General features: G+C 38.5%; 1 pseudogene; it reads left to right on the top strand.

Moving 5' to 3' along the window:
* Positions 1 to 1471: 1471 nt before the first annotated feature.
* Positions 1472 to 12405, top strand: LOC147419114 (uncharacterized; annotated as a pseudogene).
* The last annotated feature ends 14137 nt before the right edge of the window (positions 12406 to 26542 follow it).

Genomic DNA, 26542 nt, shown 5'->3' with positions numbered 1-26542 from the left:
TGATGTTATTTTTGACACATCTATTTAGGAGTGTGCACGTTTCTCTTTTAGCGAGTAAAATATTATGCAAATTTCAAGCTTTTTGAAAACATTTACTTAACAGAATGCACATTTACATTTCAATGTGAAAAATATTTTCTAAATTTCATGCTTTTTTTACACATCTATTTAAGAGAGTGCATGTTGTTTTTTTAAAAGGAGTTGGATATTATACAAAATTCAACTTCTTTTCTCGAGAACTCCACCATGTAAATATTGCATATAGTACATGCGAGCAAGAGGTATTTAAATAATCGCTTACATGTATATTTTCAAGTATTATATGTATCCTTTTTGTATGCATTTTTGTAAAAAACCTTAGCCCTTATGTATAAAAACTTTCACTTTCTCGATTAAAAAACCCTTTTTGTAAGTACATTTTTTTGTAAATGTACCTAATGATAAATCCCTTATTTTGTTCACACGTGCTATCTTACATATTTCCTAGTGGATGTCCTTAGCTTTTTTTGAAACATTTATATATGAGAGTACACTTTTATGCGAAAATTATTTTCTAAATTGATGCTTTAGTGGAGTGAACAAGGCCTTTTCTTCAAAAACACTTACACTCTTTGGTCTATAGTGATTGGGCTAAATCAAACACACTCCTGAAAATAATTTTTATAATTCATATTTTTTTCAAGCATTTACTTAGGAGAGTGCAAAGCTAAACATATTAATAAACATGTCTTTCGAAATGAAATTTGTTTTTCAACTAGTGATTTTAAAATAGTGATTTGCAACTGTGAGATTTTATTGATTCTTTTTTTGCTGATGTTTATTTTCTGTACAAAGAAATGGAAAGGGCTTCCTCAAGATCAAGGATGGTTAAGAGGGGCAAGCACAAAAGAGGTATAGTTTTTAGAGATTTTTTTCATTTCAATGTTATTCTCAAAAGTCATTTAGTAATTCTCTTCTACTTTCATCATTGTTTTCTAGCAGTAGAATGAGATCAATGCACCAATACAATCCCTTCCTTTAGGTATGGGTAGTCCAAATATTGATCATCCTGTAGGTACGTACTTTTGAGGCTACAACAATCATACCTAAACCCTTAGACTATCCCACAACTTTTGGCAAGGATGTTCAAGGGTGTATCAGAGAGCAGATAATTGAGGACTTCATAGTGAATAGATCTCAAGACCCTCCACGTATACCCCTTTGTATATCGATGGAAACTAAATCCATAGGAGTAGTCGCGCTTGGTACCGAGGGCCTTGTAAGAAGATTTGAGACCCTAGGATATAGTGTTCTTGGAGCACCTTTCATTTTCTCCTTCAGGAGGGCTGGGTATGATGAACAACCTGTCACAAAAAATAGCAAATTAGAGTGGGGCCAAATTTGACATTGAGAGAGCCTTGCCTCCTGAATGGGAAGATCTTTGTGGCAAAAATTATGTGTTTGGGATGGCAGCCATCGCCTGAAGACTTGGATGAGCATGATCAAGTCACGTAAATCTTTTCTTTATAAAGTATATTTCTTCCATAATTATTATAAAGGTGGGTTTACCTTACACTAGTCTTTGAATGCTTAGAGTACTCAATGATAAAATAGAGGCATTGCTCTTTCAAGTGCCGATTTGTCAACATGAATGGAGGAGTAGAGGGAGAGCTCATGCTTGCTTTAAGGACTCAAAATGAGTGAGTATTGAGTTGTTTTTTATGAACAATAGAGATATGTTTCTCTTATGCATTTACTTCTTTGATTTTGAATGCTTTTGAAGAATTGGTCGCACAACCATTTGTACCAACTGTGGCCAATAACTATTTCTATTTCAAAAGCTTACTACCGCTAGTAAAGAGTCTCTTTTGAAGGATTTTCCAAGATACTGGTTGCATTGGATAGAAGTAGAATTGGCTTGTGGAAGAAAGGCAGATAAGGGTACATGGTACAATGCACCAACTATTCTTTTAGCAATACTTTTTTGGAAGGTTAGTATATTCTTTTCTTGTGTTGGATATCATTGTTTGCTCTTCTTTGTTGTGTCTTGACTCTCAAATTCTTAATATTCTTCTTATTAATATTAAGTTACCTTGTACTTAGTGAGAGTTTGATGCTACTATAATGAAAAATATTGCAGACATAAATGATCCTTCTTTGTCTGCACAACATAAGGGAACCCTTGATCTGAGTAGAACCAAAAAAGTTTTCAACGAAAGGGCTTACAAAGTACGTATATTTTTGTAACCTCCTTATCTATTAACTTATTTATACTCTAAAGATAACTAAATTGCTTTAAATGACTAAGTTTTTCTTTCTAACATGCACTTTGGCTTCTCTTTTGAAGATGTTATCAATTGCAAATCCAGTAAATGGGGTTGGAATCTTCTCTCTTTTGTTTTAATTAGCTATAGCTGGGTAAAAGAGAAAGATATGATTGCTCTAACCAAGGATAAAGTTCACTCATTAGCCACAACTAAGATTACACCCGAGCGGCAAGAAAAGTTTTAAGCGAAGTTGTAAGATTATGGAAACATTTTGGAAATGAGACTTATTGTTTATATTGCATATATTGAATTTAGAAAACGAGATGTTTTTCAATCTATTTTGACATGCAAAAGAGATGATCCTGTCAGCGAAAGGTATCGTAGCGCACAAAAGTTTAGAATGTACTTGAGAAAGGAGTGGTACTGGGGAAATTTGTTAAAGCAATGCTTCAAGTTGAAGGGAAAGTTTATTCCTAACGACTTCGAGACTTGGTTCTCTCATCAATAGAGAGAACATTTGGACTTCAATTTCCCTGATCTATGGGAAAAAATGAATACCAAAGAAGCATATGACAAGGTCCCAGAGCTCTTGGAGTCCTCAAAGAGGCTCCTTTGTAGGTGATAAATGTTGATTATATGATGGTGTATCTGTCTTATGTTGTCAAAAGAATCTTTAGATTTTTTACCCAAGTTGGTTGGTGTTCAGTTATTAAAAGTAAATGGTTGGTGAAATTCTTTGATGATCACTCTTTAGAGGTTATGCCAGAGAGGATTGAGGATTGGAAAGATCCTTCAGGGATTGATTCTATGTTTTTGTCTTGGATGGTCAATAGAGGAGTCATTTATTGGGAGAGAGATCATTGCCCTTCGTGGCTTGATTACTTAATATGAGGTCATTCAACTAGTAGAATGTTTAGTTTATTATTCATTATTGTTTTTTGTAGGACAAGCCAATGTGTCTGTAGTGGGAGCCACCATGGAGGAGATTGAATCTACCTCCAATAAATGTGTATTTCTAAGAGAGCACACTGATTAAAATGAATCTAATTCTTGATCCCTCCATGGGTTGTTCAATAAGGAAGAGGCTTGAGTTCATGCATTCCATTATTCCAAAGAAGTCACAACAGGAAACCATGAAGACCTCAATGACAATGAGTATAGGTACTCTTAAAATTATGATAGGTATTGCTTGTTCTCAAATTTTCATACAAGCATGGCTTGTCAAAGGCATAAAAACCTAGCAAGGTTGGGCATGCCAAGGTTTTTCTTTAGCAAACTTTGGCTATCCAAAGGCCAATGCTTAGTGTGAAGACCAAAATCAAGGAAGGCTTCAATAGGAAATGATCTCAATTTGAAGCACAGCTTTGAGTATGTTGGAGCTATATATGGCTCACTGTACTGAACTTGGTCTCACCTCTATATTTGTATCTTGTCCTCAATATGAATCAGTCTTTGGGAGTGTATATGGTGTGTCTCTTGTCTCGTCTCTCTCTCTCTTTCTCTCTACATCTCAACATGGTATCAGAGCGGTAACGATCACGCACCGATTCAATTCATGGTGACAACAGTATGTGTATGCGATTCGCATGTAAGATTCAAAATTGTTACAAATTTTATTTTTGAGCGTTGATTCTTGTTAACTGTGGTTGTTTTGTGTTAAGAAGAATATGATTAGTGTTTTATGTGGCGTTTATTTCTAATCAATCTAATCGTTGATTATGTTTTCTTGTTAATGACACCCTGAACTTCATCTCAATTTTTCTTGCTGTTCTGCTCAAAATTTGGAGAAACGGGAAAAGCGCAATGGAGTGTAGCGCAATGGCTCTCCTCATCCAAAACTTGTTCGTCTCCTCGAGCTCTTCGATTTGAGTTGTAGGTTTGCGTCAATCGGAGTTCGCAACAGAAAGTTATGTTGTTTTTACTGCAATAGAGCTTGATGCAGCTTTCTTCGTCCTACTTCTTCGTGAAGCGTCCGCGATCGTTTTTCTTATTTTGGCGTTAACTTTTTCGAGAAGATTTAGCTTTTTGCTATACGTATTGTGGCCGTCAATCTTGCATCTCACGACACTCTGTTTTGAGGACTCGTTTATTATTGTCTCCTTTACCCTGCCTTTTTTGGGTGACGTCTCTCACATCTGTGGACGTTCCTTGAGCATCCTTCTTACATTTATCGTTGACAGAACGCAGTACTCATATCTCTCTCATTCTCAATTGCGGCCTTCACCATATATGGTGTGCAGATTCTGCGATCTTATCTTATACGCCTTCTTGCAACAAGATATGGCTATGAATATTCTCGTCAACGGCTTTCCTTCTGGCCAGCGTTCCGTTCCTCCTTTCCAAGGTCAAGGATTTCCAGCCTGGAAAGCAAAGATGTTGTTAATTCTTGAAGGCGATGAACTCTCCGATGTTGTTCTTGGAAATCGTGTTTGTCCGCCTCAGCCTGTTGATACGGAGAATGATAACGTGCTTATCACTGAAGGACCTATATTTGAAGATTGGAATGTTGCCTATACGGATTGGCAACGACGTGATAAAGCAGCTCGTCGGTATATTCTTTCTGCTCTTGCTGATTCCCTTTTGCTTGATATGTATGAACTGCCTACTTCCCATGAGGTATGGAAGTACCTTATTGCAAACTTTCAGAAGAAATCTCTTACAGAAATACTTTATTTGAGAGGGTTGCTTAACAAGTTACAATATGAAGTTGGTACTTCCATGACGGGACATATTGAGTCTTTAAAATCTATTATTAATCAACTTGCTGCTGCTGGTGATCCTGTTCCACAAAAGCAACTGATTACACTTCTCCTTGATACGGTGAAGGACTCTTCTTATGATAACATTGTTACTATTCTCTCTAATAAAGATGGTCTTGATTTCGACCAAGCTTGCATGTCTTTAATTGGATACTCTCAACGTCAAGAACGTCGGAATGCTGGTCACGATACAGCTATGATTTCACAAGAGGAAACTGAGTCACAACAGATGGAACGTGCTTTTTATGCTCGAAGGCGTCCATTTCAACGAGAAAACCGCAGAGGTGGCCGTCGCGGTAATATTTTCTCTCGTCTCAAATTTCCTAATAAGCAATGTTCTTACTGCAACAAAAATGGCCATACTGAAGATGATTGTTGGGCATGTCAATATGATGAAGAACACAATATTACCACAAAACAACCACGTTTATCTAGAGACTCTTCTTCTTCTTGTTGTGAATATTGTGGACGATCTGATCATCCCACTCATATGTGCTATAAGCGTCGATTCGACACAGATCGGAATAGAGCACATGCTACTGAACATCGAAACAACCTTGTACCAGAAACAAGTTGCATCCTATGTTCCGTTGCTCCAGACAGAATACTTCATGTACGTGATGGATCACTTTTTATTGTCGATTCTGGTGCTACAAGAAATATGACATATCAGTCTAAGTGGCTCCATAACTATCATCCACTACCAGCTGATGATACTACTTGTCAAGTAAAGGGTATTGGAGACTTATATCTTGGTACCTTATCTTCTTCCACTCGAATTTTGCGAGGAGTATTACATGTACCAGATCTTCAACGTAATCTTCTTTCAGTTGCTAGACTTGTTGATCTTGGTCTGTTTGTTGGATTTGATTATACCAAATGCCGAATTGAGAAAGATGGATAGACTATAGCCACTGCTCCTCGAAACGGTAATTTGTTTGAACTCTCTCTCAACGATGTTGTAGCAAATATTGTCACTGCTCTAGGTGATCATGATTGCAAAGTATGGCATCACTGTTTTGTTCATGCTGATTTCTCAAAACTCCTTGATCTTCAACGTCGTGATCTTGTTCATGGCATGGATCTTAAAGCCCATCCCCATATGGGAATTTGTGAATTTTGTGCTCTTGGGAAACACAATCGTAAACCCTTTCCTCTTTCAAATACAACTCATTCTCATGACATATTGGATCTTGTTCATACTGATATATGTGGACCTCTACCTTCTTCGAGATCACAATATCGCTACTTTATTACTTTCATTGATGATTTCTCAAGGTATACGACTGTATTTCTACTTAGACAAAAATCTGAAGCCTTATCTGTTTTCAAACAATTCTACAAGGCTGCAGAACTTCAAACTGGTCGTCGCCTTAAGAAGCTTCGTAGTGACAATGGAGGCAAATATGTTTCTCGAGAGTTTGTGAGTTACTGTGCTAACAGTGGAATTCATCATGAACACACTATTCCATATTCGCCTCAACAGAATGGTGTTGCTGAATGAAAGAATCGCACTATTCTCAATGCTGTAAGATGTATGTTGATTCATTCTAGCTTATCTCGTGTTTTCTGGGCTGAAGCTACTTTGACATCAACATTTATTCAGAATCATCTTCCTACTACTGCACCCTCTGGTAAGATACCCATCACAGCATGGACAGGTGACATTCCTTCTGTATCTCATTTTCGAACCTTTGGATGTATTGCTTATATTCATGTTCCCAAAGAAACACGAACAAAGCTTGATGCTCCTGGTCTTAAAGTTATTTTTATTGGATATTCTGACACTTCCAAAGGCTACAAATTCTATGACCCTTCCTCCAAGAAAGTAATTGTGAATCGTGATGCTACTTTTAACGAACAACTTATGGGAGGCTCATGGTCCAAGGATGATTCTGATGATACTAAATCATTGCTTCAGGCTTTTCCATTTCTTTCAGAAGATGAAACTCTTCCTATAGAGCAACTTTCCTCTTCACAACCATCCATTCCAAATGTTGCCAATGATGATATTGATATTTTTGTTAATCTGCCTATTGATTTTGAACATGGCTCATGTCATGTTTATGATGACGATATTGCTGATAATGCTTTTTCTACTTCTGAAGATCCCGTTACTTATGATGAAGCTATCTCTTCACCACAAAAGGATCAATGGCAAGAGGCTATGGAAGCAGAGTACGATTCTCTTATCTCTAAAGGTACATGGATACTAACTGAATTACCTCCTGGTCGTACAACTATTAAATGTAAGTGGGTGTATAAGACAAAAGTAAAAGCAGATGGATCTTTTGACAAGTTCAAGGCTCGTTTAGTTGCAAAAGGTTACTCCCAAGTAGCTGGTGTTGATTATCAAGATACTTTTTCACCAGTTGTTCGCATTACAAGTGTTCGAGTTTTATTGGCATTTGCTGTTCAATTTGATTTAGAAGCTCATCAAATGGATGTGAGAACTGCTTTTCTTAATGGTGACTTGGAAGAGGAAATTTATATGGAACAACCAGAAGGGTTTGTTATTCCAGGTAAAGAAGACCTTGTTGCTCAACTCAATAAGGCACTATATAGTCTCAAACAAGCTTCGCAAGCCTAGTATACAAAATTTGATCTTTTTCTCACCTCTAAAGGATTCATCTCTTGCTCGTCAGACCCTAACTTATACATAAAACGCCAAGGTAGCAGTTTTGTGATTCTTGCTCTTTATGTGGATGATACCATCCTTGTTTCCAACGATTTGGGATTTCTTCAGCAAGTGAAAAAGTTATTGTCTTCTGCATTCGATATGGTGGATCTTGGAGAGATTCACACTTGTCTTGGCATTCAAATCCAACGGAACCATACAAAAGGTATTTTATTCCTTCGACAGTCAAAGTTTATTGCAGATACTATTCAAAAATTTGGTATGGAATCTGCACATTCAGCCAACACACCTTGTCTTGCGAGCTCTACGAAGAATACTTCTGACAATGGCGGTCAACTTGTCACAAATCAACCTTATGCTAACTTGATTGGATGTCTTCAGTTTGTTGGCATGAACACTCGTCCTGATATTCTGTTTGCTGCTAACTATCTTGGACAACATCTTGCATGTCCTTCTCTTAAGAATTGGTCTGCTGCAAAGCGTGTATTGAAATACTTGAAAGGCACTACAGATTTTGGTTTATTCTATTGACGACAACTCACATCGGACTCTATGCAATCTCTTTCTCTTTTGGGTTACACAGATGCAGACTGGGCAAGCTCACATTTATCTATGCGATCTACTAGTGGAAATTTCTTCTTTATAAATGGGTATCTTGTTTCTTGGACCAGCAAGAAACAACGTTGTGTTGCAGTTTCTACGATTGAGTCAGAATATGTTGCGGCATCACTTGCATCTCGTGAGTTGATTTGGCTTCGACAAATGCTGGTTGATATTGGTCACTCTCCTCTTTCTAGAACACCCTTGCGGTGTGACAACCAAAGTGCTATTAGTCTTGCAAAAGACTATGTTCAACATAATAAGTCAAAGCACATTGCTGTCCATTATCATTATGTCAAGTATGAAGTACGCAAGGCAACCATTATGGTTGAACACTGCCCAAGTGACTAGATGATTGTAGACATTTTGACCAAAGGCCTCAATGAGTCACGTTTCATCCTCTTGCACTCGGAGCTTGGAGTTGCTTCGGCCTCACTCTTTCTAGATTAGCTTCTTTTCTATTGTAATAGCTTTGTACATATTTCATTGTAATCTTTTAGGTACCATGCACTATGCACACTCCACATTTGCACCTTGTGATATCTAAGTCACTTGAATATTTGTACATAGATGCACAATTCACTTTCACATCATCACCGCTGGTTCATATTTCACATTGTATAGGGGCTTGGGTTTTTCCCTTGAACTCCCCAAGGGTTTTTTCATCCAAAGCTAGAGACCTTTGTTTGAGGGGGGGTATTGGAGCTATATATGGCTCACTCTACTGAACTTGGTCTCACCTATATATTTGTATCTTGTCCTCAATATGAATCAGTCTTTGGGAGCGTATATGGTGTGTCTCTTGTCTCGTCTCTCTCTCTCTTTCTCTCTACATCTCAACAGAGTACACCATATTTAAGCTGCCCCCCATCGAAGAGATATGCTTGTGGTTTACATTGAGCAAGAAATTGGGGGATAGAATCAAATATTTTTTGCCAGTGTGTACGACACAATCGGATTAGGTTCCTTTTGTCGATATCCAAGGTATTTATTGAAGATTTTTTGGTGTATGACGAGACATATTGGTGTATCCGACAAGATTCGAGGTACTCTTTTTTTAGTTTCAATTTCAATTCGGAATTATTGCTACAATGATTCTCATCCAAGGGATACACATAAGCTTACAAAGCTTCCTTGATCCTCATTATAGCAAGGTTGTGACTAGTTTTAGTATTTCTCATCTATTTGCATGGATTTACGTTTGAAGTTGCAAAACATTTTAGGCAAGCATGGTTTGCATTCAATTACAATAAGGCTACAAGTAGATTGGGCCACAGAGCATGAATCCATATTTTTGTGTGCATTGGATGTATAATCACTTCAAAGCCATCGTAGCTTACCAACGTGCAAGAAACTAGGTCTGTAAATTACATTGAAAACAAAATTTTGAGGGCCATTCCATGGACCACCAACTATACCATCTCCAAATGGATACACCATGATCTTTGACATCCCTCCCGCTTGAGACCAACACCAAGACAGGCCTCCTCCTACTCTTCGATGCCAACTCAAGGGGGTGATAACATTCACTTTCTCTCATATGCATCCCTTAGCCCCGAAGCACCATTTCTTACCGGTCCAACTTTCCAATCAAAGTCATCAGACTAAATTCAAACTCCACCTTCCAGGGTCAACTAGTGGAAGTTTCTAGTTCACCATTTGTTCAAGCTCCCTCACGCTTTTGTCTTGATTATGACCGAGCACAATTGCAGAGCATTCCCCTAAGGTGAGTATATTTCATAGCTATCCAAAACCCTCGTTCCCAAGTTTGATCCCCACTTCGTAGATTGGGATCATTTACCCCAGATCTTAACTTAGTGGACAACATAAAATTGGATTCAACATTCCGGCCAGCAAATTAACCCTCCAAAATCCACCCACCCACTGAACCGTTTGATAAATACACCCTTTCAAAGTAGTACTATGATAGTACAAAACGGTATTCCAATCATGTTGACCCAAGAATACATTTCAAGCATTTGAAAGCAGCATGCAAACTATTGCATACCCTTGCAAGTGTGCATTTATCAAGTCGTTCCCACCTTTTCCTTTATAGAATATGTTACTTCCTTTTCCCTTTAGAATTAGTGAAATTATCTAGCTATTTTTGAAGCAATCACATATACTCCTCTAGGCATATCCCTATCCTCATCCCACGACTTGGGTATCATATCTCCTCCGCCACGTGTGGAGGCGGCACCTTGACACAGTTTTGAATTCTTATTTTTCTTTATCTTGTGTGGGAAAGGGTCACAAAAATATTATATTCTAGATTCAATTTTTTTACTTTTTAAATCAATAATCCAAGAAGCAGAGAAAAGGTCCAACTAATGAGACAATTGTGGAATAGTCCACTTAGGTTCCTAGCCTTTCCAAGGTTCCTATTTTCCAAACAATTATAAGAGTTCCTTGATTAAATCGCATCCTCCTCTCTTATCCTCATCCCCTCATGGATCCATTTTCCTTACTCCTTTTCCCATCGGCATCAGGTCTACCCGGACTAGGCCGATTTCCAGATGCATCTGTGGGTCCCTATCACCCGACCGGGGCACACTACCATTCAATCCCATTTCTACGACAATGAATGAGCTGAGCTCAAAATATAGACCAATGGTTATGAGACCTAGCCCAAAAGGACCATCCCTCGTTGTATCCCACTGGTAAACACCTACGTATGCCTTTTCCAAGCATGTAGGACAAAGTTCACACTTAGATCTTCTATGTTATGCTAGGGCTATCCACATCTCGGTAAATTTTTAATTTTAGTTAAAATTTAGATTAAGTTCCTCGAGTTATAATCTCTTGGTTCCTAGTTCATTTTAATCTTTAATCAAACAAGACCTTAAGAAATACAACGAGTCTCTTGGAAAATTAGAGTTTTGTCTTGACGTAAGTTTCAAGTTAGCCCCGACTTTGACGAATCCCATTTTGGTCCCTTTGCATCATTAGCCATCCATGGGGCATATCCATGGAAGCAATGGGAGTTTTATGTGCAAGCAAAATAGTCATGACATCTGTGAAGCTATCCCCTTACTCCTCCCTTTGAATTTGCAAAAAAACTTGAAAGTAGACAAACTTGAAATGAACAATGCATATGGTTTCTACAATGGATTTTTTCTTTGGTGTGATCTAAGCATGGTAAACACAAAACTTCGGAATTCACCAACTTGCAATCTTGAGATAAATAATCATGGAACTTCCTTTGAGTGCTTATGCAAGAGTGAACTCCTTCCATGCATGGTAGTATTAGCATAAAAAATACAAAGCTCCTAAGAGTGGACATGCCAGTGTGGTGAAACGTGGTTCATGCAATAGTGTATGAATGATTAACAAATTATTCTTTAAGAAGGGATTTAAGCATACCTTTGCTACCCTGGAGAGGATTAATTATGTATCTAGAAGAGGCTTATGGTTTAGGACTTTCCAATTGATAAGAGGGGGGGATACCTTAATTGGAAGAAAATTACCACTTCCAAGGAAAAACTTCTTTGATTAAGATAGGGCTACCCTTCAAAAGTTAACTCTCCTTGAGGGAGTTAGTATTAACTTATTTGTATCACTACACATGCTCTTTTTCTCTTTGAAAGAAGAAAAATCATATTTCTTGAATTTACAGAAAAACTTGTGGACCTTTCATAAGAGCATTCTTTTTAGAGTAAATTGTAATGCTACTTTGAATAGAATGTTTAATTCCAAAAAAATTCACTACTTAATTGCTCATGGAAGGCAGGAGAAATAGTTCGACGTTGGCGCTTCATGTATGCATTTGTGTGGCGATGTTGCTAGCAGGCAGCGCCTTGGCCCAAGAGCAGCAGCAAGCAGGCATGCAACAATTAACGATGATCTTGTTATGGCATGCAGCAATTAACACTGATGATGTTGTTATGGCATGCAACAATCAACGATGATGTTGTTGTGGGATAACCTATATTATGCATAAATTAATGCTCTTGTTTTGTGATCAGGCGTGCCAGCTGATGATAATCTCATCTGCATACAGCTCGACGACGGCCAGCATTGCTATAGGCTATTGTATCCTGATGTCTGTAGCTCAACGAATGCATTGAGAGCTAGGCCTGGCATGGTCATGGATGGTGAGTGTGAAACTGCCCCACATCTCAATGCCAAGGGTGGATGCAAAGCCTCCAAGATTACAGCCTAGTGCAACAACCTGCAAACAAGGAAAGGACACAATGTGGCACTAAGTGACATGCCAATGCAAGGATATGCCAAGGCGGTAGCGCGATAGATGCTAAGGCTAGGAGTTCAAAAGCATAGCTGCAAGAAAATGCTCCCAAGTGCCTCGCCTCTCTCATTTTAATATAGATATAGATCTACAAATAACGTCATAGATTTGCAGCCACATGGTGGCCACTCATTTCATTTTATAGATAGGATAATTGCATTCCAATAGCCATGAGATACGAGGGGATGACACACTATATTGGGAATAACAAAGCTTGGCAAACAAGAAAACCAAATTCCTAAAGCAATTAGAGACGCATAATAATGTGTGATATGGTATTCATTTAGCAGCGTAGCCACCACACATATAAATTAAAAAGCCTAATCTTTGTTATGCTAGGCTTCATACTCAACCTCAATGGTAGAGTGATAGGGCTTGCAAACTCTTCCCGATTACCTCATCAAGTTGTGTATGCCAAAGGGACACTTAAAATGTTCCCCACGGTACATCTCAGAACTTGAGACCAACATCATCGACACTACCATGGCCATCATCTAAGGCATCACCATAACCAGGACTTTTGAGGCTGCCATTACAAAGAGGTATGAAAGAAAGAGCCTCAAAAAGGGCAGTGCCTTTGCACGTAGGTAGTAGAGAAGAAGGCTCTCATGTGGTGATCCACACTCTTTTGGAGGTGGGGATTTGATGTGTATATTGAATTTACTAAGGCTCAAACCTAGAAAATCTTTAATTTGAGGGAGAAGGAGAGGAAGACGGGTAGCAGAGAAGTCTCCAAGAAGGTACATCTCTATTAGCATTGGCCTCCCTCGTGGACTTTCAAGCTCCGGTATCCTTTCTAAGTGCTATTTCATGAAAAATCACACACACACACACACACACACAGAGAGAGAGAGAGAGAGAGAGAGAGAGAGAGAGAGAGAGAGAGAGAGAGAGAGAGAGAGAGAGAGAGAGAGAGAGAGAGAGAGAGATGATTTTGATGCACAATTGGCTAACACCCTCTTGTCACTTAATTAGCCTATTGTTTTGCTACCCTCGCCGCAAGGTGTGGGCACAACCTCGTAGGTGGGTGGAGGGGTGTGGAGAGGTTATTGTTTTGCAGGTAGTCACAAGTTCAAACCCCAGGGTGTGGTTATAGCCTCCCCCCCCCCCCCCTCTCTCTCTCTCTCTCTCTCTCTCTCTCACACACACACACACACACACACACACACACAAAAAACATGCACCCATGACAACCTGCAATGACACAATCGGTGGAGCGAGTAAAGGTCGTAGGCCATGCAAAAACTGAAAATGTTGCACATGGCCTCTCGGCCCAAGGTCTCTTAGAATTGGCTGGGGTCAGTGAGCCTCCTCTCGCCTCCTCTCTCTCAAATTGTGTGGTATGGCTATCCTCCTACTCGAACCACGGGGATGTTGTAGAAGAGCCTTGCCATGCAGCACTAGGAGAGGTCGACAAGGTTGGCCGCATCAAGGTAAAGAGAGAGACAGACACACACACACACACACACACACACACACACACACACACACACACACACACACACACACAGAGAGAGAGAGAGAGAGAGAGAGAGAGAGAGAGAGAGAGGGACTTTGTGCAACCAATCATGCAAGGTATGGGGTTTTTCCCTCGGATCATCAGTTGTATCTCTCTGCTTGGTGAACATGCTTACTCGAGATTGATCATTAATGGTAAACTCTCTGAAAAAATATATTTTTCCAAATTGGTAAGACAAGGATGTCCTGTTAGCCCTCTTTTTTTTGTTGTGGCCTCCCACTCTTTACACGCATACCTGGATCAATTGGCACAACAAGGCTATTTGCTTTGGTGTGTTTGTGGCACCAAAGCATATGCCAAACAGCAAAAAACACGCATGTGCTTAATAGAAGGCTTTCTATCATGCCATGCTTCATATGGAGTAATAGACTGCAAAATTTCGTAGGACACCTGTTAAGTACATAAGTGGCACACATGATGGCCTCAAGCCAAAAACAATCTGGCAAAGCTTAACATTTGACCATACATCGTGCCATTTCCGTCAGTGACCTATTTTTCCTCTCAGCAACACCATTTTGCTGAGGTGTATAAGGCACACTACATTGGTGTTTTATCCCACGACTAGCTAGAAATGCATTAAATTCATGAGACATATACTCCCCCCCTCAATCGGAACAGAGGGTGCCCATAGTACATTTTGAGACATTTTCAGCCAAAGCCAGAAATTGTTTGAAGCACATAAAAACTTCAGACTTCGTTTTAAGCAGAAATACCCATGCATGCCTGGAGTAATCATCAATGAAAGTCACGAAGTAAAGGTAATTGCCCAAGGATGGAGTTTGCATGGGCCCACAAAGATCACTATGAACAAGCTGCAACCTACATGTGGCCCTAACTGAACCATCCTTTGGAAACTTAGAACACTGCATTTTACCCAGAATACGGCAATAAGCACAATCTTTCCAACTCCCTGAACCAGATAAGAGGCATTGTTGGCACAAGTGTCTGAATTCCCATGAGGGACAGACTCGAGATAGGTGAAAAATTCACGATGAGAGGTAATGTGCATTGTAGCACCACTGTCGAAATACCACACACGTGAATCTGCAGCAACCATGCATCATGGACAGCAGGATTGTAAGTGCACTTTGCACTAAAAGCCCATTCTGTATCAACATCAACATTACAGTCTCCTTTTAGAGAAGACTCAACAATGGCTGCATTTGCAGTGGAACCAGCATTTGCAGTGGAACCACCCTCTTTCTTCTTAGCCTCTTTGGCCTTCAACTTAGGAAATGACTTGATCAAGTGATCATTAGCTTTACAATAATGGCAATGCATCTTCTTTTTTCCTTATCACCAGAATAGCCAGACGAAGTGTTGCTAGCAGAACCATTGGGAACAGAAGTTTTGCCACTCGCAGTAGAACCATAAGAAGTGGTTGCATTGCTGTTACCACTCTTTCTTTGAGAAGCAATAAAAGCATGTTCAACTGCACACTGTCTAGTCCTGTTTTTTCTGGAAAGTGACTCTTGCAATAGCAATGTGCATAATGCATCAAACTTGACAAATTTTGGATTTCCTTGGGTCATAAGTCTCCAAGTACTAGCAAAAGTCTGGTAAGAATCTGGTAAGGCATCAAGAACAGTCTGCACAAGGGAACCGTCTGAACTGACTTCACCTGCAAAAATAAGTTACCCATTCATATCCTTGACACCAGCGAGAAAGGTGTCCATATCATCTTTCTCATGCATAATCTTCGACTTCAGCTCTTTACGCAGCAAAGAAATTTTAGCCTCATTGCGGCTTGCATAAAGACCTGCTAGAATATCCCAAGCCTGTTTTGTAGATTTTGCTGAACGAATGTGAGGAACAATGGTGCACTTTAAAGACAACGCAATCAATGCATGTTTCTGCGCATCCTTTACATCCCAATGAGCTTGTTCTGCCGTAGGCAAAACAACTCTAACAGCAGGAATCCTTGCAGGAAGACCTGCAACATCCTCAACATCGCCTACATCCTTAGAACCAAGATGTACATCAATGCCCTGCACAATGTTCTAGACACCCTTTGACACAAGAACATGTTGCATCATATAAGCCCACATAGGGTAGTTGTCCCCATCCAACCTGTCCTCAACAGCAAACATCTTGAACACATCTGTGTTGTTGTCAGCCATGGTAAATGCTGCACCAGATGTGAAAACTGCTCGAAAATAGGAGAAACGGAGTGGGAACAACACATGCTATATAGAACAAACTGTAGAAGACTATGATGCACCTGTTATGCAGAGAATGGCATTGACAGAAACTATGCACAAAATGACAAAATAGCCTGTGCAGTACTGTCTGTAGTGGAAGTGGAGGCCGAAATGAGCCCGAATCGAAAATCTGAGCAGACTAAGCTCCATGAGTTTTCCTAATATTTTTGTCGACCTGCAAACGCTTAATAAAGCTCATTGAAATAGAAGAAAGTGAGCAGGCGTGTGCTGGAGCAGCTGGCGACGAAGCCTGGGAGGATGAAACCTGCTCTGATACCAATTGTTGGAATTAGGGTTGCAGAGAAACACACACAACTTGGAGATAACGAAGGAAGCTCAAGGCACACAATAGAGAGTGTGTTACTTAGTGGTGTATATACAATGCACGAGGGAAAAAACCTCCTAAAGAGGGAAAAATTGCCCAGGCGGTCCTAGTGTGTTCACACACTTAACTACCACATGTATATGGTAACACGTAGCATTTACCATCAGTGAATCCTTTCTTCTTTAAATTTTGAGCAATTGGCAGGACCCAAGTACAGACTATCCACAAAAAAAAAAAACTTTAAGTGATTTGGTATAGACAATACATCAGACAATACATGTAACCACCACTTCTCAATCATGTGTAAATTACATTGTTTATTATATCTATCCTATATAAATGTGTCTAACACCGTTGACTTTTGTTAAATATAGCAGATGGAGATTGCCACCTTCTAGTTGCAAAAAAGAATTTCAACTATAGATTAGAGTCCAACATTTGATAAGTTTGGCAAACCCCTTTTTTAAACAAAGAGAGTGTAGGTTTCCGAATCAATTTAGCATGTAGCACCTGAGAAACAAACTCCAAATCAGACTTTCAAACCCCAAATAATTCCCTGTATATCTTATTGTGCCTTTCCACAACAAGAAAGCACATGAATTTTTCCAAGATTTAATAAGCATAGTACTAACATCAAAGCCAATATTAAGTGAATCTGCTGAAAACAATTTATCCCAAGAAGCTAGGTGTCAAACACCATGGAAGTAGACCACTGAAGCTTCTAAGATTTTCCACATGCATAAGGACCAATCATTTTCTGCTTCAAGCATATGCTTAATGAGACATGACCTTCTATCATGAGCATGTAGAGTCAAGTTGAAAACATGAAGAGCCCCCAGAGAGTAAGGAAAAAAAAATATTATTTTGAGAAATCGTAGTGGCAGAGGTAGAGGCAGTCTTCCACAAGGACTTCAAGACAATACAAATTTGAAGCATTTTCTCAGACCAGTCCAATAATGGATGATAACAAAGCATATAGGGGAAAAATATAGCTTGTTCTATTCTCAATCTAGAATGAAAAGGCCATAGACCACAAAACCATGAAGCAATTTTCCCCTTTACTCTTTCAATAAGCCCCAACTCCTATGGGATATCCGACTCCTATGGGATATCCCAGATTCCTGAAGATATGATCTTTTGGATATCTCTTGCCAGCCCAAAAAAGAGCATCAAAGGATCTCACAAAGACATCAATCAACAAAATAGTCAAGTTGATGGTTAACCCAACAACTAATGCATACAGATCCAGCAGCTTAGTGAATCTCAAAATATTGACATTGTGAGCTTTCAAGAAAAAAAAAGTATCATGAGAAAAACCTCTGCCAGGTAATTGTTTGCTACCCTAATGCAGAGTTTGAATATGACAAGATGCTACCACTCTGTCTAGATAGCAAACAATTACTTGGGGATGGGTAGCCACTGTAAAAAAAAGAGACTAATGGGACAACCTTGTTTAACTGACCTGGTTATATGCATCCTATCTAATAATTTTCCATTGATGACAATCCTTGAGTAGGCATGCTAGCCAAGCAAGTTAAAAACTCCGATAATTTTATCCCTAAACCCATTCCTTTGATATTTGCGGGACAAAGTCCCACAACACTATGTCAAAGGCCTTGATAAAGTCAATCTAAAACATGACAATGCCATGATTTTTGTTGAGTGCATGCTCAATGCCCAACTGAGCTATTAAAATATTATTGTGTATGGACCTGCCCCGAATAAATCTTGTTTGTGAAGAATGAATGTAATTCTTCAATTTAGGTGCAATTCTAAGAGCAATATCTTTGTCTAGCAATTTATACAGCACCCCCATCATGGAGATGGGCCTCCAATCTGCCAAAGTTTTAGGAAATGTGGTTTTTGGGATGAGCTTAATGATCCCCTGCTTGAGTGTTGGGTCCATACATTGAGAAATCCATACTGCATTCAATAGTGGGCATACAATGCCCCTAAGTCCTAGAAAAAAAAAGCATAAACTCTTTGGACAATCCACAAATACCTGGGCATTTATCATTTGGTAGTTTAATGACAGCATAGTAAATTTTTGCCTCTTCCAATGGCTCTTCAATTCTGTTTCCAGTGACCTCTTCAATGCATGGATCCACAACACTAAAGAGGGTTTGGACAACATTACTTCTTGTAGGTGAATCCACAGGAGAGACATTGAGCAAAGCATTATAGTATTGAGTGGCAGCTGCCATAATATCTGCACCTTTGGCCAGAGGAGGCCCATCATCGTGATGGAGTACTGCTTGTTGGGATGCAAGGTTTTGTTGCATCTCTTATCTCTTCCACCTAGAAAAGTGTCATGTGTTAATTACCCATGTGAATAACCCCTTACCACTCATGTGTAAAGAAAAGCCACTTGTGTTTGTGCATAGCTAGTCACATCTTGTGCTCATGTGTGAAAAGGTTGTCTCTTTTGTATAAGCCTACATAGAGGCACATTTTGCTAAATAAATGTAATCTTTATCATTTTGCAATTATATTCTATATTGTATTGTGCAATAGTTTCTCTCTCAAGCTCTACACTAACCTCTCCAAGCATGCCATTACAATGCATGGCACACTGACCTATCCACCTCAATCCTACAATTGGTATCAGAGCATGGCCTAGATTAGAATTTCCTAATCTATTACATCTTAGAAACTCTCAGTATACTAGATTGCATTGGCCCTCTCTCTCTTAGGCATTGCAATTACTAATCATAATTTCCCATGCATTGCATAATAGCATTAGAAATTATTTCACTCTTTGATTGCCTGATTGAGCCCTTCCTGGTCCAATATTACTAATTATTGAGTGATTAGAGTAGATTTTGGTTTCATTTATTTATTTATTCGTGTTCTTTTTCGGATTGATTTATATCACAAATAAAAAACTTCATCAACTTGCATTGGACGGTGTGCGTGCAGCTTTCTACTTTTAGATTCAATTTGAACCCTAAATTGTTTCATTTGGAAAAGATAAGTTCATTAATCTATCCTCTAATTTTGTGTGAATGAGTGTGGCTATGGAGACAAAAGAGGTGGGATCCACCTCTTAAAGGAGAGTTCAACGGCGGACCACAGCTTTGCTCCCGCTTTATACTGAAACTGGCTTGTCCACCCAATTAGATCCAAATTCTCATCAAATTCTACAACCACCGTAGTGCACCTCTAAGCATCCTCGCCATTGAGTACTCTCTACCCACACTGCTTCGTCATCGACCCATTCACACCGCAGCTCTACTCTCATCAAGAACCTTGCCCCAATATTTCCAAAGATTTGTGTTTAAGGGGAGGCTAGTGAATTGTGTGCCTCACCCTAGTGTGTTTTGAGGGGAGGCTTGTGTGAGTGATATGCAACCAAAACCCACAGAGGGGAGGATTGTTGGGATGCGAAGTTTTGTTGCATCTCTTGTGTTCATGTTCTCCATCTCCTTGTTCTACGTGTGAGTTCGCTTTATCTTCAAGTGTGTACTTTGCATGGTTGTGTGCAAATTGTTTTTGCATTTCGCGCACGTGCAAAGTTTAAAGGCAATTTTTGGGTCCAGAACATGGATAGACATATTCAACATTCCGAGAAATTTTCTAGGAGGTATCCCGGAGTTCTACCCCCCTTTTGGAGCTGTTTATGCCGTCAAAGTTTTGTTTTGAGGATCACAATAGAAGGTAATTTTCAGCCATACAAAAAAATGCATATATAAAAGGAAAAATTTACAATTGTCTCATAGAGGGTCACATGTGTAGGATCTAAGGCATCTAAAGATGGATCCTTTTGGGTGATTCTCATCCTTGTTTTTATGGTATCTTTGTACTACTTAGTGGGTTGTAACAAGAGTCTCATGGGAAGGCATATCACTAAGGACATCAAAGATGTTGGGGGAGTTTTAGTAGGAAGCTAGGATTCTGGAAATGCATGCTTTTTTGCATGTTTATATCCACCATTATCCAAAGTCACTAGTAATATCTCTTTGTTCAAAGGATTTGGGTTTCTGGAAATGCATGCTTTTTTGCATGTTTATATCCACCATTATCCAAAGTCACTAGTAATATCTCTTTGTTCAAAGGATTTGGGTTTCTAAAAAAACTGGTATAGCTAAAGGGACCTTTGGGTGGGTTGCTTGAAAACCCATGTGGCTTAGCATAAAAGGATATTATTCTAGAAACTTGAGGAGGTGAGGATAGTCCTAGTAGGTGAGAGTTGGTTTTCTATCTATCTAGAGAGCCTAGAGGTTTCTAAAACATCTACTACTTGGATACATAAAACATTTTAGTGGCATAGGAGGGATCAAGTTCCATTTCCCTTGCTGGCAGGATAGAGAAGTTCTTAGAGAAATGGCTCAATTGTCCACAATGTAGTAGGAGTTGGTGAGATTGCCTTGGTAAAGATTTAAAGAAAATACTATTAACACTTTGATAGCTCAATTTTAATGGTATCAAAGAGTTTCTTATTTGTTTGCTAGGCTATGCAAACTTTTTACCTATTGGGACAATTTATGGATGGGAAGAACAAGACCTTAGCCAAAGAGGCATCTAGTTTTTGAGGGCCACAAAAAAGAAGGCATTTTCAAAATTTTCCACCCGAGTAGGGAAATTGGATAAGATCTTTTTCTATTCGTCTCAAGGTATGCCAAGGTTGAACATGCACAACTTGTTCAAAAATTATAATTGTTGAAATGGGCAAGGAAAACAACACATGAATCTGCCTAGCAGTTTATGCAAGCATCCATCAATGAAGTGTGCTACATCTTTTATATTTAGTAATTTTCCACTAAAGTAATACACCACCACTTTGCTTTGAAAAATATTTGGATGATTCCATACTTGAGAGAACTATAGAGTCACTGCATGCTTCCCTTGACCTCAGGGTCTAAGGCTAGACAATCATTTAGTGTTTCATCCATACGTACCAAGTCATAGGAGGCATCACAGGTCCAAAGCACATTAAAAAAACCCCATCCTAGGGTTTAGAATAAAATCCTTGCTGAAAGACATGCTACAAAGTCCCACCAAACTCACCATCATAGTGACACACCTCTCTCTCTCTCTCTCTCTCTCTCCAAACACGCAACTAAACATATGTACATAAGCATATTTATTGGCCTATATAGATATAATCTAAATATTTATGCATTGTTAGCATGTGTAGGCTTGAATCTATGTTGTATACTTCTTGGTGTGTGCCATTACTTGTGTACATTTTCACCTCAGTTTTGAAAGTGAAAACATGGGTAATGTGGTTATCACTCCTTAGGATGAGAATTTTTCAAATCAATTCTTGTATACATCTTGTTTGCTAAGTAAATTATCCTTTGAAAAGAGAGTATGACAAAAAAGCTTTTCTGAATTGTTAGTGACAAATGACAAAAAATTATATACATTGAACTAAGGAGTTATGACGAGTTTCTTCCTTAAAAGAGAAAGTAAATTTTATGAATGAATTAAGTGAAAATAGAAAGCTATGACATAGAAGATTGGATTACACAAGGTGAATGGAAGTGACAATGTCAAAACACATTGCATTCTCATTGCTCGACGCAATGACTAGTGCCATCAATGTCAGGAAGATGATTGCACACTGGACAGATCAAAAGTTGCACGTAACAACGACCATGGGAAGGGCTAGCTCTCCCCAAGGAGTTTTTGCACTTTGTCAGTGGTGTCGGGATATTGGTAGCTACCCTCACCTACAACAAATGTTATACAAGTAGAATATTAATAATTAGAGCACATAAAAAATTTATCAAATAAGGGGTCATTTTATTCATTCAGACATGTTAGAAGAGGGGTTTCTTTAATACCTTGCAAATGCATGTTATATAGGGGGGTATTGAATGGTGAACCCCCCGAGCTTAAACCATGTGTGTGGCAACACCAACTATCATGGTGCAGGGGATGTTCGCTGGTCACAAGTGCATCTGCCAACAGATTTTCTTGGCATAGGAGGCATTGTCGCAGAGAGTATAAGATAAAGTGGAACACCCATGCGCAGAGAGGATGGCTTCACGAATGTGGGCAACACACGGCCGTGCGTAATGGTCTAGGTGGCCGCTGGTTGGGATAAAAACTGGATTGGCCAACGCCATGAATGAAGAATCATATCAACGACAATGAAAATGCATCAAGGCATCATGGAACAACTCCACAAAGAAAGTATAATCTCAGTATGAAATGATTAGTAGAAACAACTTCTATATAATCATCATAGAAACATATCATGACATTATGGAACAACTCCATGAAAAATCAATCATCTCAATGATAAACAATCAATACAACAAATTTGTAATCATTATGAAAATACATGGGTGAAAGCATGTTAACCTGTCGCGCTTTTTGTGCTAGTTAGCAGTTTCAAGTTAGCACATCTTCGAAAAGTTGGACGTCCGGTAAATTTTTTACAAATAATATCAAAATTTGTCGGAGGTTGTACATCTGGATTCCTTGTTTCAAGTGCTTTCTATTGATATATCATATGTCATAGATCTTGGAGATGTATCTCAAGTTATTGTACTAGTTAGCATATGTCAAAATTGTGCTAGATAGCATTTTCCGGGACATGAAAAAGTATGACAAGTTAACATGCTTTCACCCACATCATGACACATTAAACAAATTCATAATCACAATCCCAAATATAACAAACCATTTCATAAGAACTCATCATGAGTAAAAACCATAAATCTTAAATTTGTAATGATTTGATGTCTACAATAAAAAAAGAAATTAGATTTTCAAAATATAACTCTTTGATAAATAATGAAAAGAATAATTGTTGACATTCACAAAGAAGAGAAATTATATGAATTGTCAAAGCATAAGCTTTAATGTCGTGACTAAAGATTATTAAATAAATGATCAAAATCGTACGTATTTAACATTGGAAAATAACACTTTGATATCCACATGGAATTAATAAAAAGAATTATCCAAACAACATCAATATTTCAATATAACAGAAATTATATGACTTTGTTCTAACTCGATGCACATGCGTCAAAATATATTTGATATATATATTTTGATACATACAAAAATCAAATATAAAAATCAATCAACTTATTTACTTCTTTGAGTTTTTAAACTGAATTGAAAATGATGTAAATTCACTATACTTAAATCTTGATCTATTTTCAAACAAAATTGCATATGATGCATGAAAAGCATAAAATAAGAAAATACATATCAATATGTCAATCGAATTGAATACAATGTAATTTCAATATAACTAACTCTTGATCATGAAAAGCAGTTTAAAGATTCATAACATGAAGATGAACGTGAATGGATTCAGAAACATAAAATATCTTACCTTTTGATGATTTCAATTAAGAACGTATTGAAAATAGTTACCAATTTATTTTGTGAGTCACTTCTGGTGCAAAATTTGACAAATTTGTCGTGGCCAACATCTTAAAACACCCCAAAATATTGTAACATCTCTAAAAATTCTAAAATCTGAGTTTATAGCAAAAAGGTATGTCGATCTTAAGTTTTGATGACTTGTAGATGTGTATTGCATGCTGCACACAGCCATGGGAGGCAACAAACACACTATTTTGTGAAGAAACATCAACCACAATCTGATACCATGTTGATAAGATAAAGAAAGAGAAGAAGAGAGAGAGGATACATAGAGAGTGCAACCCCAAAAAAGCAGCAACCACGCTCTGATACCATGTTGATGAGACATAAAACGAAAAGGAGAGCGAGAGACGATGTGTAGAGTAGCCTTACATACAAGCTTAACAATATGTTGAGTGTATAGGAATTTTAAGTGGCGCCAAACTGTGTCCTACTCATCGTTGTGCTAGAGTTGACCTCACCATAATATTTGACCTTAGTGTGTGTCACAATCCTCATCATCTATAGTTGGAGTGGTATATTCTATAATTGATGACCTCGCCCCCCCCAATATCAAAAATAGCATCCCAACAAGAACCTCCATGACTCCATCTATCATGGTGCTCACTATCTGGAGAGGAATAGCTACTAGGTAGGGTGGGACCTTGACTAGCCAGACTCATGTTAAGGTGGGCACAACGGTAGCCATTAACAGCTACAATGTGCACTTAGATTTGAATTTCTGTTATTCTTAGGTGTTTGATGTATTTATAGATCATCTTCATAACCTGTTATGGCAAAATACACGAATCCCTAGAGGAAATTTTTTAAGGCACCCCAGTTACCCTTTAGGAGAACATATATCTACTAAACAACTCACTCAATGGGTAGAGGAAAGAATTCAAAGAAAAATGGCCTCCTACCATTGTATTTAATGCCCCATTCATGTTAGGTTAAGGATTGTGCATGATGCCTTGATTCCCTATTTTCTTTACTTCTTGTCCTTGTTGGATTGGTTTTAAAATACTCTAATCAGTTTCACATCTAAATTACTAAAGTCTTTTTTGGGTTCATCTACTATAGCATGGCTGGCGTGATACTACTTGGGAATCCTTAGTCTGAAAATACATACGCTAGCTAGGAGGGAAAATCTACTAAAGCACGTGTTTGTTTCTCATACATCCTTGAAAAGATTTATGTAGGAATTGATGATTAAATGTGTGGTGTACTTTCATGGGGTGTGGGATATATTTGTACGGGATAAATGAAATCATGATGTCACTCAAAGATTTAGGCACTGAACACTGTCAGACACTGCAACAAATTGGTGGTCATCTTCAACTAAAAGGCTCTAGATCTACATTTGATCTCACAGCCTCAGATATAGTTGAGATGCACAAAGATTTGGCAATTTAGTTACTCTCAAAGTTGGTGGTTAAGAAAGTTATTTGATGTATGCTGAGATTAAAGCATAAAGTTTTCTTGTTAAGGATCGTGATAGGGGCCCTCCCCATATGTGAGCTAATGGCGAGCAAAAGGAAGGTTTATGGGAAATGCCCCAGATGTGGTCAACTTTAAACTATTAGGCCCTTATTCTGGAATTGTCAAATTATACATTCATAGTGGTTATGTTTATATGATGTATGTATAATGCAATGGAAGGTCAAAATTCCCAAACATACTTTGATCTTTGGAGCCATTGAAAGTGGTGTTGAAGGTCTGGACCTATGTACTGCTTCTCTTGGAGTATGGATGTTATCCTCTGTGTGGAATAGTACAAACTCAGAATTATTTGATTCGTATACTTTCCACAACTTTACACTTTGCCTTGGTCTATGATCAAAGACAAACTAATGGAATATTTGTAGCACAGCTTGTTCACTAGCAAGTTAAGATGATGGAGTTTATCACAATGATGTAAACTTGTAACAAAATGTAATATAGAAACAAAGAGCTTCTAGCGAGAGAGAGAGAGAGAGAGAGAGAGAGAGAGAGAGGGAGAGAGGGAGAGACAGAGAGATCCTCCATGGTTTTTCATGCTCATTGTGTATGTAAATGAGGGGGCCTATTGGAGCTAAACCTATTCGAAAGCATGGAGACATATGGGATCTAAACCTATTAGCACGCATGAAGGCTCGAGCTTAAGTTCGATCCTGCATGCATGTTCATGCTCATTATTTATGTAAATGAGGGGAAACCATGGAGCTTCCATGCTTGTTCTTGCTCGTTATATATGTAAGTGAGAGGGAACCCTGGAGGCTTGCGGGATATGTGCCTATCAACAAACATGGAGGCTCGAACTTAAGTTCAAACCTCATGCTCATTATGTATGTAAATGAGGGGGGAGCTTGCCTCATGCCCATCACATACTTGAATGATTGGGAGGCTTTTTCTTAGGGCTTTAGATGATTCTTTAAATAATAGCTTTTTATTAAGGCTCAAAATTCATACCAGTTTGCAAGAAAAATGGAGCTCATTTGCAAACTTCTAAAAGTCAAGGACTTGCATTTTCCATATTTTGACCCCTAAATAGGAGAATCAATCCTTTGTTCTTCCAAAAGACCCCTTACTTGTGAGTAGTCAAACTTTAGCATGTCAAGTTTTGACTGAATTAGAGATATTTTTCATGTAGCAATGAACAATATTGGTAAAATGATTCCAAAATGTACTAGAAGT

This window comes from Adiantum capillus-veneris, chromosome 29, assembly GCF_014529385.1.
Source record: "Adiantum capillus-veneris isolate H3 chromosome 29, ASM1452938v2, whole genome shotgun sequence".
NCBI classification, from domain to species: Eukaryota; Viridiplantae; Streptophyta; class Polypodiopsida; order Polypodiales; family Pteridaceae; genus Adiantum; species Adiantum capillus-veneris.
This window is presented reverse-complemented; position numbering and strand designations above follow the sequence as displayed.